The following is a 16,711-nucleotide window of genomic DNA, read 5'->3' as shown; positions in this document are numbered from 1 at the left end:
GACTAACATATCTACCACTCAAATTACTTTTATATTTCACTATACTAATTCACCACTAACACTGTATGAGTTCCAGAGTAGCATGCTACATGCCGAGAAAAGCACTTCAACCCCCCATCAGGGATAGTAAGCGCTATAAAAATGCAAACCTTTTCCCTTCTCTATCCCTCCATTATCCTTCTCAATCCAAATAGCTGACTAACATATCCACCACTCAAATTACTTTCATATTTTCACTTTACTAATTCACCACTAATACTTTATGGGTTTCGAAATAGCATGCTACTCACCAAAAATGTGATTCAACACCCATCAGGGGTAGCAAGCATAATATAAATGCAAACCTTTCTCCCTTCTCCATCCCTCCACTAACCTTCTCAATCCAAATAACTGACTAACATATCCACCACTCAAATTACCTTCATATTTTCACTATACTAATTCACCACTAATCCTTTATGGGTTCCAGAGTAGCGTGCTACTTGCCGAATAAGCGCTGCAAATAGACATCATGTTGTCCATAGAGTACTTTTATACTACAATATTTGCCCATTTTAATGTTTTTTTCAGAAATTGAGGTTTCACTACACATGACATGGATTGCTGATTGAGCGAGAGACCTGGAAGAAGACTGGCTAAAAATTAAAGCCCCGGGCAGAAGTTCTGGGGTGCAGCCATCAACTTGCAGAGAGGGCAGAATGTTCTCTCACAGCTGCCAACACCAGCAACAAAAACACTGGCAACAACAGGAACAGAAGAATCAGACCCAACCTCTGCATTGGCGAGGTTTCAAGTGGCAGGGCTTAATTCAAGTGCAGAGACTCGGGCAAAAGAGGTTGAGCAAGTGGCGGCACCAATGACCATTCAAAGGATTTTCCAGGACTATTTGGATGACCCAAACAAGATCTACATGGATCAAAACCCTTTGGTCAATTGGTATGGGAAGATGTACCAATGGCCAGAGCTCAGCAGGCTGGCAATAAAGTATCTGGCTTGTCCAGAAGCCGTTAGTCAGTGTGTCTGCTGAGCATGTGTTCAGTGCAGCTGGTACGGTTGTAACAGTGAGTAGGATCAGCCTCTCGCCTCAAAAAGTGGAGAGATTGGCCATGATCTAAATTATCCAGCATTTCATACCACCCAATTACACTTATCTTGAAACACCACAGGAGGAGGAGTAAAAGGAGTGTGCAGTGAGGAAACCTCTCCATTCCCTTCAAAGACATTGCAGACAATGCCTGCCTCTGTCCCATGACTATCCTTCTTTTTTCATTCTCTAGCAGGGCTACTCCAGTAAGGAGCATTTGTACCAATGAGTGATATATTATTGAGTGATTGCGAGTGATGATTGATGAGTCATGTGGTGTCAGACAGTGAGGGAGGGTGTTCAACTAATTTGTAAACTTGATTTTGATGATTTGCAAAGTTTTTGGCCTGATGGGTGATTTGTCCTGAAGGTGATTGGCCTTTCATACCTAGCGAGATTTACACGCATGGTCCACTCCTTGAAATACTTTTTTTCTAGTTCTTCAGATACCAGGCCAGTCAGTTTAGTTAACAAACACAAATCTATACTCAAATTCTTTTTCTTTTCTTGCTCTTCAACAGCAGTGCACTACAGGTCTGACTTTCTTATTCTCATTTGGGTCAGGACAGACATATGCTGTCAGATCATCTTATGATGCACTCACTTGGCTAAATGTTATGACGACAATTGTGAGATTGATCATCCAAGAATCTGCAGCTATTTGGCTGGGATTGGGTGAAAAATTGCTCTCACTTCTCTGTTAATCACGAGTCATAATGAATAATTGCAGCAGCCTCTTTTCTTACTCGGCCTCTGACTCTTGGTACACCCCTCATGAAGCTTACCTTCTGTCCTTCTTGACTATACAATATTGTTTATGTTTTACTATCCGCAGACCTTCTCTTCTCCTTCATGAAAGGTGAAAGGTCCATAACACTCTTGCATACCTTTTCAGACCTGTTCAGCCAGGCACCCAAGAGGATGAACATTCTGAGAAGAATGCTGATGCACCACCCAATTTGACATTTATACTGCATCATTTTCTTTTAACAATCATATTTCTCAGGACTGTGTGGATTCAAGCCTACATACATTTGTATTTTTCAAACCTAGACAGCAGAACATTTAGATATATAATAACTTGGGTATCTGGAGCTGAAGGACTGTTTGCAATGCATTTGATTGAACTATCATTCCTTCATTTCCTTTCACAGCAGATTTGATGATGATGATGTGCTGCTCATCTACCTGTTGAATATTGTTGATGTTTAGTGTTTGCCTTTGTCACACCTTCCCCCAACTACCCATTACCATCAATTCATCAAACCCCTAACCCTCTTCTTTCAGGCTGTGTGATATATATTGAGATGTGATTTATGAATTCATACCATAAAATGATCACATACTTGGTGGGGCAGATGTGCTGAAAGCGGCACCAACTCACTGTGGGATCTTCTTTTACCTTTGCAAATGCCCACAGCAGCCTAATTTACCCACTCATGCATGAAAGGGATCCAGACTGTACATATATAAAATCATTCGTCAACATCATCATTCAGGCTTTGTGTTGAATAAGTGCTTTACCTTGTCCTCCTGAGTCCACAACTCCTCAATCTAAGATTTCGTAAGTTTAGTTTTAATTGTTTTAAAAATTATATACTAGCTCCTATTACTCAGAAGAGGTTCATATTTTTTGTTATAATATCAGGTCTTTGTGTCATAGTGGTAGTCTGGTCTCAGTCTTTGTAAAATTATAATATCTATAAATAACCTATTAACTCTGTGTTTTCTTTCAGTCTAGTTGCCTGTGATGGATAATCCTTCTGATTAATCCTGCAGTTGAAGTTCCTTAGGTGGAAGTGGGACCTAGCTAGTGATGTCTTCTCTGTTAGCGTGCTAGCCTATTACTACTACCTCTACCATTAAGAAGGCACCTTGGGAAACCCTGCAGTAAGGTTTCGGAAGATTGAGAGAGGTAGCAGCCATCACTTCATCTATTCAGATAAGAGAATTATGGAGCGAAGTGAACTAGTTTAGTTAGTAACTAACTTCTACTGAAGACTAAGATGTTTATAAATCGTTGTAGACAATTTAGGCATAGGCATTTGCAATTCTTCCCTAGTGGTCATTATAGTTACAGGGGGTAGTAGGACAAAGGTAGAACTAACTAGTATACGCTTCAATAAGTAGATTTTTTAAAAATGGCTGTGCTAAAAGGCAGTAGTGCAAAGTAAAACACAAAAAAAGATTTCAGGCATAAAGTAACAATTTCCCTTTCTTTTAACCATAAAAACCCACCCTCTCTACCCACATCATGCCCACCCCTCTTCCCAAACAAATCACCCCAACCAATGTCAAAAAGAAGAAACTAAAGTTCAAAGTCCCATTTCCTGTTCCCTTCCCAATTCCCCCCTCTCCAACCTCAACAAAAGTCCCTCCCACCAAAGCAAAATATTTAAAAAAGGGCATCATTTATGCAGGCATGCTACTTCTCAGCAAAGCAGTCTCAGCTCATGAAGGACATGGCGTTGGAAGAAGTCTGGGTATGATGAGGAAGAGGCTAGCATAGTGGATAGGGATCACAGCTGCCGGCTGCACTGCCAATGCTGTGGCTGGGATGGAGGCACTGGCGGCTGGCTGTAGGTACAGGGGCCTAGGGCTGATGCCTCTTCCTTCTCCTCCTCAAGAGCCACCAGCTGGTGGTATTCGGCCTGGATGGCCTCCATCCCATGCCGTGGCATCAGGGCTGCTATTCCCTGCCAAGATGGTGGACCAGCAGGAGGAATGTGTCGAGAAAGAGAAAAAAAAAGTAAAAATTACAAATTGTAAACAATGCTCAGTGCAACCACTTGTTTATATAATTGCACAGTATCAGTACCTAGCTGCTCTTCTAAGGCCATTGGAACGTTTAGCAGGTCAGCCCAGCTGCTTCATTATTTGCTGAACCCCAGTGGTCCGGCGGATGCACCGGTGTACTCTCACCAAAACCAGCAGATGCTCTTGCAGGCCTGCCGTCTGCTGCCAGAATGGACGAGAGGTGGCGCTTCACATTTAGAACAAGCTTGGCCACCTCCTCCTCTAAAAAAATGGGGTCTTCACCCCTGGACTGCACTGTTGATCATGTGGTGTGCAGCTTGTTGCAGCCACACAGATGCCGCCGCATGCTGCCTGCTGCTCCAACATGCGATGGGGAGGAAAAAGATAAAAGGAGGATTAAAAAAAAAGAAAACAGGAAAGCAGAAAGGAAGAACTAAAGGAAGTAGAATACAGTGTTATATTTCATATCGGTACCCTAATATAGGTTTAGAGAACATCGTACTCTTTCCCTACATCGTCTCTCCTTCATTTCATATGAACAAGCCTTATAAGGACATAACTCCAAATAATGACAGAATGCCTTATTGGGACTGAACGCCTTATAAGGACTAACGCTCTTTCAGGACTAAACCGATCACCTAGTTCTATGACGAGGGTGGGTTCTGCCTGATCGATATTGCTAAGACGTCTTCCTTAGCACATATGAATAATTTATGAAAAAGATAAAGTCAAATGCTTTTGCATTTGACTCAGGAGGGACACCTAGTAACGACTAGTGGAACTGCAGCTTCATGAAAGAGTTTCAATGCTTTTGAATTTGACTCGTGAGGGACACCTAGTAACGACTAGTGGAACTGCAGCTTGATGTAATAATTTCAATGCTTTTACATTTGACTCATGAGGGACACCTAGTAACGACTATTTGAACTGCAGTTCTTTGTAGAATTATTTTGATATTGGATACTATAATATTCACTGCCCACTGCTAATCTCGTCCCATAATGCTTTGTAGGGCCTTTGGTTGAGATTGTATTTTTGCCCATAACTATGCTTGGGGTGGTCCTAAGAGGATGGGACCACCACCAAATCGTTCAGCAAGATGTGTTTTTTGTTTTCAAGGCATCTGCTTGGTTCTCTCCCTAGGTTAGGGAGGATCCCAAAATCATCACCTCTCTCACTGCTTGCTAAATTTTCATTTTCACTTTTATGAAATGACTATATGCATTTAAGCATGTAAAGACAGAGATACTTGTTATTTTACCAAACGCATGTGAGGTTTCTGTTCTATTCATTGGGAGTCCGACGGAATGAGCAAAGTTGCGGAATTCACTGAGTTTTTGTTCAACTTTGTGGAATTCCGCGTAGTAATACTCTGCCAATTACACCCATCCTTAGCTCTGTGGAATTCCGCGTAGTAGTACTTCCCCAATTACGCCCACCCTTAGCTCTGACGATGCTAGGCAGTGCCACAGAAGTAACTAGCTCGGAGTTGAATGATTACATCACGGTGGAAACACCAGACACCAGGGTGAGCATCCCACATAAGTTATTTGAAATAACACTCTGGATGGAGGGGGACAAGCCCAGGAAAGTAAAAGGTCTTTTTTGGAAAAACTTATCATCTGCTGATGACATCCTGTTAGCAGAACAAGATTGGCCGCCTACATTCGTGATAGAGTGCCCTAGAGGTGAAAGTGTAATTTTTCCTGCATTTTCCAACCACGTTCCCATTCACCTTAAACATACATATGCACAGGAGTGGGCAGTAGCCCAAGCCCCGGCATTGTACAAAAATCATGCAAGGTGGGATGAGAACTCAACCTACCACGTGACCCCCTTAAAAGTTTCACCTAATGCTCATACGCAATATCCAATAAAGCAAGAAGCTAAAAAACAGGTCAGGGAGATCTTAGATCAACTTGAATACCAGGGGGTCACTGAAAAATGTACCTCTCTAATGAAAAATCCTTTGTTTCCTGTTGCTAAACCTGACAATACATATTGTCTAGTTTTAGATTAAAGACATTTGAACGCATGCACAAAGACATTTGCTGTCCAAAATGCACATAGTGCTGCATTAATGAATAACATTGTGTGCAAAAAATACAAAACCACACTTGATATCTCAAATGGATTTTTCTGTCAAAATATAGCGCCTGAAAGCAGGTATCTGACGGCATTCAGTGCGTTAGGGTCCCAACGACAATTTTGTTGACTCGCCCAAGGGTACAAAAATAGCCCCAGGGTAATTTCAGTAAGAGTAACAGAGTTACTTCAAAAATTTGATGAAGAAGCGTTGTCCTATGTGGATGATATTTATCTGACAGACAATGACTTAGAGAGGCACTTGACCAGGGTAAGCACCATAATTGTGGGATTTGCCAGAGAGGGCTACAAAAATCAATAATAGCCCACCTCAATGTCCTATTTTTGGGATATGTGTTGTCAAGTGAAGGCAAAAGTCTTGCAGCTAACTTTTTAGAAAAGTGTATGCTGCTCCAGCCTCCAAAATTATTAAAAAATTTACAATCAATACTAGGATCCCTAAATTTCGCCAGGACATACATTTTAGATTATGCACAAAAGGTAAAACCTTTCTATAACTTAATAAAACCTGACTTTTAAGCCAGAGATTGGACACAAGAACATACTAATATTCTTCGTTTACTCCAGGAAGACATGATTGCTTCCAAATACATACAAACACGCGTAAACGTACGCCATTTGGTGATAGCAATAATTGCGGGTCAAAGCGGGTACACTTATTTGACTTTCAATGAAGGCGAAACTGTACCAATCGGATACAAATCACTCCTGTACACAAATGCAGAAATGCGTTTCACTTCAACAGAAAAAAAACCTGACAGCTGTTCAGACTGCCGTAGCAAGAGTAAGAGCACTGGCTCAAGGGAAATGCATTATTGTCGTAACTCCGGTACCACGTGACCCCCTTAAAAGTTTCACCTAATGCTCATACGCAATATCCAATAAAGCAAGAAGCTAAAAAACAGGTCAGGGAGATCTTAGATCAACTTGAATACCAGGGGGTCACTGAAAAATGTACCTCTCTAATGAAAAATCCTTTGTTTCCTGTTGCTAAACCTGACAATACATATTGTCTAGTTTTAGATTAAAGACATTTGAACGCATGCACAAAGACATTTGCTGTCCAAAATGCACATAGTGCTGCATTAATGAATAACATTGTGTGCAAAAAATACAAAACCACACTTGATATCTCAAATGGATTTTTCTGTCAAAATATAGCGCCTGAAAGCAGGTATCTGACGGCATTCAGTGCGTTAGGGTCCCAACGACAATTTTGTTGACTCGCCCAAGGGTACAAAAATAGCCCCAGGGTAATTTCAGTAAGAGTAACAGAGTTACTTCAAAAATTTGATGAAGAAGCGTTGTCCTATGTGGATGATATTTATCTGACAGACAATGACTTAGAGAGGCACTTGACCAGGGTAAGCACCATAATTGTGGGATTTGCCAGAGAGGGCTACAAAAATCAATAATAGCCCACCTCAATGTCCTATTTTTGGGATATGTGTTGTCAAGTGAAGGCAAAAGTCTTGCAGCTAACTTTTTAGAAAAGTGTATGCTGCTCCAGCCTCCAAAATTATTAAAAAATTTACAATCAATACTAGGATCCCTAAATTTCGCCAGGACATACATTTTAGATTATGCACAAAAGGTAAAACCTTTCTATAACTTAATAAAACCTGACTTTTAAGCCAGAGATTGGACACAAGAACATACTAATATTCTTCGTTTACTCCAGGAAGACATGATTGCTTCCAAATACATACAAACACGCGTAAACGTACGCCATTTGGTGATAGCAATAATTGCGGGTCAAAGCGGGTACACTTATTTGACTTTCAATGAAGGCGAAACTGTACCAATCGGATACAAATCACTCCTGTACACAAATGCAGAAATGCGTTTCACTTCAACAGAAAAAAAACCTGACAGCTGTTCAGACTGCCGTAGCAAGAGTAAGAGCACTGGCTCAAGGGAAATGCATTATTGTCGTAACTCCGGTACCTGCTTTAGAAGCTGTTACAAAAGCCCAAATGTGAAAGCATTACATCCAAGATGGATACAATGGGCTAATTCTCTTACTGCAGCAGATGTTGAATACAGATTTGATCCAAGTTTAAAAACACAAGCATTCCTGCAATATGAACAGGAATATCCTCTACCAAATGAAATCTTGCCTCTAGAACAATATGAATATATTATTTACACTGACGGATCTGCGCAACCGGCCATAGGAAGTAAGCAGCAATATTTTTGGGCATGTACTATCGTTAAAGGTCGCATGCGTGATGGCAAGTTCCATCCTAGCTGCACAAAGATGCAATCTCTAGGAGACTGCATGGCTCAGTTGGCCGAATTAAAAGCAGTGATACTGGCACTTGTAAATACGGATTGCAAATACCCTACACTTATCGTGTGTGATTCTTTTTACTGTGTACAGTCGTACAATGAGTACTTACAGCATTGGGAACAAAACAGGTTTAAGTATGCAAAAGGTGTCACAATTAAGCACAAAATGCTATGGGAACAGGTAGCAGAGTTGAAAGCCGAGCTACCGAGGACTCACGTGATCCATACACTGAGTCATCAACGTGATGGCGTTCATGTTGAAAGGAATTCATTGGCAGATGAAGCCGCAAAGGGGGCTGTTTGCACAGCTTCCGTAGCTGCGCTGACTGGTTCAAAAACAAGAATAGACGGAGATATAATGGTAGCTGTCATTGCATCACGCAAAGGCAGCACAGCAGCACCTAAAAAATGTCCACTCAAATACTCCTACAAGTTAGATGCACAAAACATTCCAAATGCTCAGATTCCTGGAGTGGGGGATAGAGTAATACCAAATCTGGATCGTAGGCAAAGTTTAATACTAGCAGCACACACGGGTTAGGGCTCTGCTCACACAGGCGTTACAGCGACTATTTCTTTACTGAAACTGCACTATTGGTGGCCAGGGTTAACTAAGCAAACTAAAGACTATGGGGTCTATTATGATGGCGGGTAGAATTTGCCCGCCATTGCCCCGGGAAATGGGACCGCCTGCAAAGGGTGCGGCGGTCCCACATGGGCAATTAAGATGCGCCCGCCACATTGGCAGGCACATCTCATATTTTTTGCATTGCGGCAGGCGGTGCTGTCAGCAGCACCCGCCGCAATACATAAAAGGCATGTGTGCATTTGCATGCACAACGTGGCAGGCACCGCGCGGTGCCTGCCATGTCGTCCATGCAAATGCATGGGGGTACCATAGGTACCCCCCCATGTGCTCCCTCCACTCCTCCAACATCCTGGGGGCCCGTATTGGGCCTTCAACTGAGGAAGCCGCATCACAGAAAGGCTGCTTCCCGCTGCCATCATAATAGGGATGGCGGTTTCTAGCAGACACCGCCACCATATCAGGCCTCTTTTCCGCCCGGTTACCCGTGTGACCGGTGGAAAACCGGCAGCAGGTCTTTCCGTCCGCCGGGGTCCCCCCGCCATACTAATATGGCTGGGGGAAAATGGCATGCGGGCGGAGGAGAATGTTGGGCAGAATGCTACCGCCATGCGACATCTGCCAGCAGATGAAAGGTTCCACAGTTGCACGCCCGGCACAGACGCCATTACTAAAGTCAAACAAACCTCTCGCATGTGTGTACTTGGACCACTGCGGCCCCTTACAAACGGACTGGGCTTACAGATATTTCATGGTTGCAGTGGATTCATGCTCGAGATTCCTATGGGTATGTCCTCAGCGTTCTGCTGACGCTCAAACTGTTATAAAAGATTTGGGAGTCTTTATCGGTACATACGCAGTTAGCACGTTACACTCTGACCGCGGCCCTGCGTTTAGCTCTCGGGCTTACAAAGAGGCCATGGAAGGAATGGGTGTAGCATTGCGGTTATCATCTCCGTAACATCCTGAGGGAAATTCGGTTGTGGAGAGAAAAAAACTGGATTTATAGCAATCTTTAATAGCTAGGGTATTTGGCAAGGCCGGAAGTTGGGTCACACACCTTTATGGGGTACAGCGGGCATTAAACAACCAGCCAAGAAGTTCTCTAGGGGGTGTCCCTCCATATAAGGTCCTCTTTGGGACACGACTGTGGGTACCTGATCTTGATTGTAAAGGCACAGTGGCGCATGAAAAACCATTTGATATCCATGATCACTTGGCTGTTTTACAGGATCTAAATTAATACAGTACATAACAAAGCAATGTCCATCTAAAGCAGACCGCCACTGAAGAGGTCAAGGTAGTCACGGCAAGACCTGTCTGGATCCCAAAAGTCGGGTATCTGGCCAGAGAGAAAATTGCGGACAAAAAGAATTTTGACCCTCTTACAGAAAACCTGTACCAATCCTTGCAATACACGGAACAAGAATTGTGCTGCTACCGCCTCTTGCTAGAAAAAAGGAGAAAAGATTTGTCTCAATCGACTTAATCAAACCACACTATGTGGCCAATACTAAACAGTAGACCTAGTGGACTCCACTATAGCAGATGTCCTCCTCTAGCTATAATCCAAGAAGTTCAAACAGAAAGACTCATCACATTTGAAGATTTATCTGTAAGGATATGAAGGACTAAGCAACAATGCTATGAAACTTGTTCCACTTGAACCAGACATTCAAATTCAAAATGAAAATAAGAATAATTCACAAGTATCAATTAGACCTAATACAGACGTCTACATCAACATGCCTCGTCAAGAGGAAAATAAAATTTCAACTAATCCCGATGCAATTCCAACAATTGATCGAACTGCTTCTGGCTATTTCATTAACTTTGATACGCTTTCTCTGGATCCAAGTGAGCCGGAAACGACGCCAGCCAAAAGACTGTTCAAGCAAGAATTAAAGAACGTTCTTCTCTTTCTTCAAAATACATACCTGGTATCACCTTGGATTGAACTCTGGGTAATTTCTGGGAAAATGATTTTTCTTTTATAACTAGGTTTAGTACTGACTTTTAGTATGCTTATTAATGGACATTATCTTCAACAAGATTCCACAGCCCGAAAGGTCAACATCCTACTGAAGCCACATCCATCGTCACATCGTGAACAAAGAGACTTGTCATCAGTGAGCATTACAGAAGTTCCTAAACCCGATGGTATAGTATGGGACAAGGTTGATTTCAATATTTTTGGCCCGACCGAACTTGTAAAAATTAATCATGTATTTAAAATCTCATTAAGTGATATCATTACCTCCAGGACATTTTTTGATGATTGGGACACTGAAACAGTAAATAACATGTTGTCTGATTGTAGTAATCAGGGACCACACTGGAGTGATGAAGTCAAGGTAGGTTTATTCAGGTAGCAGGTAGGCAGGTAAATAGGTAGAACAAATCCAGGTATAATGCCATAGCAACCCCACCGGCAGCAGCCTTCTAGCTGCTCAGCCCCATCCATCAACTGTCGTCCCTCATTCAGTCACCCAAGCATTCCACTCATAGCCCACACACCAAACATTCCATTCAGAACACTCACACAGGCTGAGCAGCCATGGACAGGGAAAAATGGGAGAGGCAATCCACAACATCAGGATACTACACTGACTTAAAGAAAACTGCTGCATTTTCTAATAAGGAAATGTTAGAGGGTTCTTCAGACTATGACAAATTGTACTGCTATCAACATTATGGTCATCATTTCCTGCACAAATCCATTTCACCTAGGAATGTATTTGAGTACCATCGGTGGGAACATAGCCCAACACCACCAAAAACTAGTTCACAAGTGTTTGCACAGAAATGTGCATACTTTTCCGGATTTAATGCAACTGATCCAGCCTAATTTTATTCTAAGGTTGCACCAACATCAGCACTGAAAATTATGTTGAGAAACACCAAACAGATTTACTCTGCTTCCTTTTTGGCCCAATTGTCTGAACAGGGTTTCCACCTATGGGAAGAAGAAATTGACACCAAATCAATTTGGGGTTCAAGGGACTGGCAAGTCCAGGATACAGATATTTAGAGCATGCCTCATTCCACAGCAGATGATCTTTTTAAATGATACTGTGCAACTGACATCTTGTCTTGGAATAGCCAAGATAAAGGATCTGAACACTCTGAGGCTACCTACACCAACACAGGGGTGGCAAAATTCTTCTACAAAGGAAGGGGCAACAGTTGATAACATACTGAAGTACCATAGATCAGACCCAAATTAGAAGGAGTGGGTGGTTTGGCCCTTAGACACAAACACATGTCATAAAAGGTTCCTGCACATCACCGAGGGACTCAGCATGCATAGGCCAGACCCATGATATGTACAGAGAGAACATCCAGGGGTAGTGACATCCTATAGTGTTGGGAAGTTGTGCCTAGATTGGCTAGAAACCTCAACACTTGCAGAAGTGAAACAACACTTATCTTTACTCTCAAAAGACATGGATCTTAGGGACTTTTTACTAGGACCTAAAACGTTTCATAGATGCAGGCATTTATGCTGCCTATAATGAAATCTGGAAGATTTCCCAACAAGAAGCCACAGAGAGAATACGGTAAATAGACCGTATAAACTTAGAAAAAGCTTTTGCTGTGGTAGCTAATGGGTTAGCAACTTTGACCTCCAGAGTATGTTCATTGGGCAACATTGTATCTTCTGCTATTGACATACTGGAACAAGATTTAGCCATATTACAACACGGCCAATCACAGTTACGTTCTATTATGTTATTAAGCTGGACGCTGCAATCTTTGCATGCAGGAATTGTGCCTTGGCATTTTATAAACGAACGTCTCTGTTTTCAGAATACAATCTAACTGATACACAGATAGAAATGGCACAAAGGGGAGCTAAATATACAATGCTGCAAAATGAAAAACTGGAAAGGTTGCCATTCACAGTAGCTGAATTACCATCAACAGAATGGCTACTTCATGGCCAAATAACTCTCCCGGTCAGGACCTTTCAGTTTCACTGTTGCCTTGAGCAAAGGCAGAGAGGCAGATATGAAAAATTGGGTAAAGAATGTATTAAGAAATTCTGGGATTTCCCATATAGATTTTGATACCGGAGTGGGGATCGAGAGGTGTTTCTTAGTGGTACAAACTGCAAGAACACTTTAAGCGGTTCTCTCATGTGCCAAGATATTATTTTGCACGGAGCTTGTAACGGTTCAATTTTGAATCTATCTTGCCACATGAAAGGAACTCCAGCTGCCGTGATCATGCTTGCGTTTGAGCTACTTTCAAATGGGAGTTACTTAATGCTGAGCGATCAAGGTTGTTGTGGGATACTCTCGGGCATTGCATATCTGGTCAACGTGAACACCAGGGTTGTTTGCTGTATGCAAGTATTGTTTCCTACGACAAGTACAGTCAGGGAGGCGCCCATATGGCCTTCACTGAATGTTTCCATTATACAGTTTGATGCTTTGAGTAGAATGAAAGCCATGCTTTTACAGCAAACTGTGCCGTTAACATCCGCTCGAGAAACCTTTGAACCCCAAGTCACAAGGACCTCGACAGAGATACAGGCACTAATCCATACCAACTGCCACCTACATTTCAGAGAAATGGTGGGATGTATCTTTAATATGTCAGATACGAGTGGCATTGTACACCTATTTAAGACCATAGGGTCAGGATTCCTTAACACCTTCCAGACAATCCTCGGAGTTATTCCTAACTTTATACACTCCGTATTTGGAAGCATTTTCGGGGGTCTACCTCTGATCCTGCTCTCTGCAGCTGGAATCCTGATTATCGTCTACCTGCTGCGCAATGGACGGACCATCCGCCAGCGAGATTGCAAAAGCTCTCCTGGAAAGATATTACTGTGAGCGCATGGTACAGCATCTGGGTGCACCGCGCCTATGAGAACTGAGTGCTTCTTGGCTCTTATCCTTCAGACCAGTCTGTGATAACTGCATCGTACCTGTCTTCCGATGCCTGTTCAGCGGAGGAGAATACGAATTGGACATCTGTCTGACACAGAGACGCCAGCGGACTTAAACTCCAGGATGGAACCCTTGTGGTCCCATGCACGACTCTGCCCCCAGCATATTCCCATCTTGACGCATTCCTTCCTTGAAGAATCGCAGGTGCCTTTCACGACGGAATTTAATTTCAGCTCCAGCATTGGCACCGAGGTATTGAATTCAGCACCGGCTACCTCCATAACATCTGTTGGCAGCGAGGAGTTTCATCTATGCACACTTGACGTGCTATGAGAGGTATTGCAGTGTTTGTCCCCTGCTGTAGCAGGCAGCGATAATGTTATGTCTCCCAGCCAGGACTTCTAATCTAAATCTGGCTCGCCGTGTGCTGGGAACAAATTCAGAAATTTTCTTTCCCCTTTTCAAAAGAACTTATTTCAAATTGACACTTTCAAGAAGCATGGCCTTCTAAGTACACTTACAGTAGTTCAACTCGTGTGATCGAACTCATTTAGAACTGTGACTTACGGAACTTTACAACGAAATGTCAAACTATTACCGAAAGAACATTTATTGCCTTGTTTTTAAATGATTTTTAACGTTTTTAGAAACATTTTAAATGACTCTTGATAATATTATGCACTGACACCATTATAAATGTGTATCTCAAAATGTGTATTATTATTGTTAAGTATAAGGAGGAGTGGGTGTTATATTTCATATCGGTACTCTAATATAGGTTTAGAGAACATCGTACTCTTTCCCTACATCATCTCCCCTTCATTTCATATGAACGAGCCTTATAAGGACATAACTCAAAATAAGGACAGAATGCCTTATAGGGACTGGACGCCTTATAAGAACTAACCCCTTTTCAGGACTAAACCTTTCACCTAGTTCTATGATGAGGGTGGGTTCTGCCCGATCGATATTGTTAAGACGTCATCCTTAGCACATATGAATAATTTATGAGTACACTCTCCAGGGGGGCATACTTCACCTCTCCTATCTATGCACAAAGGTTTAATCCCCAACTTCATCCTCATACTGAACAATGGGTAACATACGCACACAGACTGTATAAATACAGCATCTCTTGCTATCAGTAGTCAGGAGGGAACCGAGATTTCAACGCTGAGACACTTACCAGAGATGCTGCGGCTCCGGCATGCCATCGCTCCAGCTGACAGTGGTCTAACTATCCCTGACGGGGTGTCAAACTCAAGTCCAGAGTGAAGTCCCACACTCTCACTATTCAGGTATCGAGAATCGACTAAATCCTAGCGGGATTCTTGGCTCTTAGATTTTAGGCTCTTAGGCTTAGTCGCTCTTTTGCACCTACTTACATGCTAGGTACACTCAGGTACATCTAGACAGGCATCTTAGGAGTACGCAATTCATTTTATAAATGCATTTTATATTCATTTATGTGTTCATGACTATTGCAAAACGGTAGAACAATACTATTCCTTTTTATTCACTGTACTGCTGGTTCTATATCTCAGCTACTGTGTTACAATTGTAGCAGCACATTTGTTTTACATGAGAAGAACAACGGTACAATAAATTCTTATTGTAAACACGCCCGACTGTTTCTTCTGTGTATCTCTATGAGAGCAAAACAAGCACGCACGAGTGACTGGGTGAAAAGTAGTATATTGTTTCAATGAGTCTGAGGTTATTGTGTTCTGAGGTTGCAAAAACTAATCGCTCTGATAACAGGAGATTCTAGTAGCACTATGAGCTAGCTAATGCAAAAACAGGCTAACATATTCGGCGGGGGTGTACAGAGTCAGTCTGTCACCAGACCCACAGTTTATGTTATCCGCAAATGTGTAGGTCCTGCATGAAGGGTACTATTGGAACTACACTACAACAGGGAAGAAAGTGAAAATAAGAAAAAGTACAAAAAGTCATGGAAAGAGTAGAGAAAGAAGACAAAACCATAAAATACACAAACACAAAGACACACACTGATAAAAAAAGGTAAATAAGGGGTGGTGAGTGGGATGGAAGTGGATTGGAAGGGATTAAATAAAAATGGAGAAAAAAAGGCCCAGCACCATGCACAGAAAAGAAAGAAGGTAAATCAAAATGGCTGTGCCCATGAAGACAGCGCATGTCCGTACGCACTGATGTTTCAGTGCGGAACATGCAACTGGCCTGAAAAAGCATTCTTCCGCCCATTCACAGAGTTATGCAGAATCTACCTGAGTTTTTTGGGAACTCTGCTGAATTTCACTGAGCAAAATTCAGCGAGTTCCACGCAGGGCTTATTATAGGTCTAATTGGATGAAAAGTGAGGCCCTTCCAATGACTAGAACAACCACCGCAGCATGCATACATGGATATACCATAGCATGGGAGACAAGCAGGGGCCTCACCCATATGGTAGAGGACAATCTTCTCTCCCTCTTGGAACAAACAGAAGAAGAGTTCCTAAAGTGGTCTTTTTGTGGGGGAGAGTACAAATGGTTAAAATGACCACAGCTCCCTGATTTCAATACGTCTTTGGCATGCTGCCTTACCGGAACCCAAGGCACTCCTGGCATGCATCAAGGCCGACATCCATTCCTATATCTGGAGTGGGCACAAGCTGCATATCTGAGCTTCCTGACTCTGGCTGAAATGATGGGCAGAGGTCTCCTTCTCCCCCCCCTCAACTCCTACAGACTGGCCTTCCATATTCTCCAGGTTATGGCTCATTTGAACTACAGCCAGGAAACTCCTTTCTGAGCACACCTGGAATGCTGTCTCCTCTCACCAGTGACCATGATGCTGCCCTGTACCTCTCTGCCAAGGATACAAGAGTAGCCTCAATACCGATCATATCAAGAATGGCCTAGGTTTGGCCGGAGGCACATCACCTCGTGGGAGTGTCCCTCTACTTGCTCCAAAAGGCCCCTTTATGGAACAATCCATTGACAGATGTCATTTTTATTAGGC

General features: G+C 42.6%; 2 long non-coding RNA genes across 2 annotated transcripts in view; one reads left to right on the top strand and one right to left on the bottom strand.

Moving 5' to 3' along the window:
• The window catches only part of LOC146866676 (uncharacterized), a 321,576-nt gene extending 306,227 nt beyond the window's left edge, over positions 1-15,349 (top strand). The window contains exon 2 of the long non-coding RNA XR_014960439.1: positions 571-15,349. This is a non-coding gene — a long non-coding RNA (uncharacterized LOC146866676). The remainder of the gene's footprint in view (positions 1-570) is intronic.
• The window catches only part of LOC146866675 (uncharacterized), a 119,185-nt gene that overhangs the window by 88,120 nt on the left and 14,354 nt on the right, over positions 1-16,711 (bottom strand). The gene's annotated exons all lie outside the window — the stretch shown is intronic.

This window comes from Triturus cristatus, chromosome 1_2 (assembly GCF_964204655.1).
Source record: "Triturus cristatus chromosome 1_2, aTriCri1.1, whole genome shotgun sequence".
NCBI classification, from domain to species: domain Eukaryota; kingdom Metazoa; phylum Chordata; class Amphibia; order Caudata; family Salamandridae; genus Triturus; species Triturus cristatus.
The sequence above is the reverse complement of the archived record's forward strand: the minus strand, read 5'-3'. Positions and strand labels throughout refer to the sequence as shown.